Genomic DNA, 2500 nt, shown 5'->3' with positions numbered 1-2500 from the left:
GATACTCGTTAAAGGATTTAAAGTGTACTCATTCCGATTACGGGGCCTCGGATGAGTCCCGTATCGTTATTTTTCGTCACTACCTCCCCGTGCCGGGAGTGGGTAATTTGCGCGCCTGCTGCCTTCCTTGGATGTGGTAGCCGTTTCTCAGGCTCCCTCTCCGGAATCGAACCCTGATTCCCCGTTACCCGTTACAACCATGGTAGGCGCAGAACCTACCATCGACAGTTGATAAGGCAGACATTTGAAAGATGCGTCGCCGGTACGAGGACCGTGCGATCAGCCCAAAGTTATTCAGAGTCACCAAGGCAAACGGACCGGACGAGCCGACCGATTGGTTTTGATCTAATAAAAGCGTCCCTTCCATCTCTGGTCGGGACTCTGTTTGCATGTATTAGCTCTAGAATTACCACAGTTATCCAAGTAACGTGGGTACGATCTAAGGAACCATAACTGATTTAATGAGCCATTCGCGGTTTCACCTTAATGCGGCTTGTACTGAGACATGCATGGCTTAATCTTTGAGACAAGCATATGACTACTGGCAGGATCAACCAGGGAGCTGCGTCAACTAGAGCTGAGCAGCCGGCCGCCCGGGAGTGTGTCCCGGGGGCCCGCGCGAACACGCAAGCGTCCGCTCAATCATTCTGCAAACAGGAGGAGGCTGAGCTCCCCTGCACAATACACCTCGAAACCCTCTCAGGTCCCGGCGGCGCGCAGCGCCGTCCCAAGTACTTGGTCGGGTTCGAGAGAGGCGCAATCGCCCGGAGTTAGGCGAGTAGACGCTTTCGGTGCGACCACCCGTGCTCCCAACTGAGCTTGCCGCTGCCGACAGAGGCCCGGGAGCGTGCTGTCGTGGCATTGCCGGCGGGAGACAACACGCGCCACCTACGGTGACCGGCAGCTCCAACGCCAGCGCCACAGAAGGACAAAAGCCCCACTTGGGTGCCGAAGCGAACTCTCCCAGCACAGCGCACACGCCAACACATCCGCACAGCTGCGATACAAACCACCAGCGAGAACCGCTGGGGCGACCGAGCAGCAGACGGCGTCGCGGCGCCGAGCGCCGGGCGGCGGCGCATCCTCAACGCACACAGTCCTCAATCGGACCAGCACACTGCAGATGTCCACCGCGCTTCGCACCGGGCCCGCGAGGACCTACTTTGGCCGCACGGCGCCGCGCGCAGGGTGCGCCGGCGCGCAGCTGCGACGCCTGCCGCGTCCGTCGGCCGGCGCGCCTGCCACTGGCCGCCCCCACCAGCCGGCTGTAGCGCGTGCGCCCACGCACCGCGCGGCCAGCACGCCGGGAGGCGCCCCCTCACCGGCCGGGGACGGTCCCACCCAGCCACCGCCGCGTATCGCTTCACACCCAGATGCCGTTCAGTTTCGTCGGCATGGTGGGTATCGCTGGAACAACCGGTTAGTACCTCAACCTATCGTCGCCATCACCGATTCACCCCTAGCGAGAACAACCGCACCACAACGGGTTACCATTTCTTCATTTGCGTAACTTCACCAGAAAACGTAGGCGTCCATCGCCATTTGCAACTTCAACCATTATTGCATGCCTGTGTCAGGTGTCACGCCACACTACGTCTGCCCACATACACGCAACAAAATGTGCACGCCTAGACAATACGTGGAAGGTGGCCCCCGTACGTATGCGATGTCCATTGCTCGAACGACTGTCAACCGGCTTCTGTAGCATGTCGCAGATATGGAACGCGCTGCACCATGCCATCACGGTGTGTGAGGAGAGACGACTAGGTCCGAATACATCAACAGACAGCTCATGCTGATCGCCATCCACGGCGTCCGTTCCTCCCACACGTCTCTATGGCGTACCACACTGCAATCCAGCTCTCATAGGGAGACGACACGTAGCTGCGTGCACAATATTTGCACTGTATGGTCCGCCGTTTTTGGGCGCAGTCGTTGTACGGTCACACATGTGCCACGATGTATCATTCAGTACATAAGGACGAATGTGCAGTACAGATTGTGGTTCACGCGTACGACATCAGCGGACAGTTGACACAGGCCGCACCACAACGTAGCCTGCGTACGTCGCATGCGAAGGGCATTGAACATGCAAACTTGTCACCAACCACCTTGCGAAGGCAGGGGGCAAGGTGGGGACGTGGGGAGAGGTGGGGGGGGGGGGGGGGGCGGCATGTACGCCCTGCTGCCATCCACATTACAGTGTACAGCAGGAGCATGTGGAAAGTCAGCAAGACTTGCAAGGTGTTTAACATGAAGCGATACACAGGGGAGCGGGCAGTGCGAGTAGCGAACTATATTGCGAGGGTTGCGGGTGGGCAACACTACACTAATTGAACGAGTCGTATAACAATTACAGAGCAGGTTTAGGCGACAACGTGGGTTACGATAGGCGACAACGTGGGTTACGTTAGGGGACAACGTGGGTTACGTTAGGGGACAACGTGGGTTACGTTAGGGGGACAACGTGGGTTACGTTAGGGGACAACGTGGGTGTTAC

The 2500-nt window shown here is 58.4% G+C and overlaps 1 non-coding gene across 1 annotated transcript in view; it reads right to left on the bottom strand.

The window, feature by feature from the left end:
• The window catches only part of LOC124732209, a 1909-nt gene extending 1348 nt beyond the window's left edge, over positions 1 to 561 (bottom strand). Inside the window, exon 1 of the ribosomal RNA XR_007008610.1 lies at positions 1 to 561. This exon is cut by the window's left edge and continues 1348 nt beyond it. This is a non-coding gene — a ribosomal RNA (small subunit ribosomal RNA).
• Positions 562 to 2500: the final 1939 nt, after the last annotated feature.

This window comes from Schistocerca piceifrons, unplaced genomic scaffold, assembly GCF_021461385.2.
Source record: "Schistocerca piceifrons isolate TAMUIC-IGC-003096 unplaced genomic scaffold, iqSchPice1.1 HiC_scaffold_1326, whole genome shotgun sequence".
Classification (NCBI taxonomy): domain Eukaryota; kingdom Metazoa; phylum Arthropoda; class Insecta; order Orthoptera; family Acrididae; genus Schistocerca; species Schistocerca piceifrons.
The sequence above is the reverse complement of the archived record's forward strand: the minus strand, read 5'-3'. Positions and strand labels throughout refer to the sequence as shown.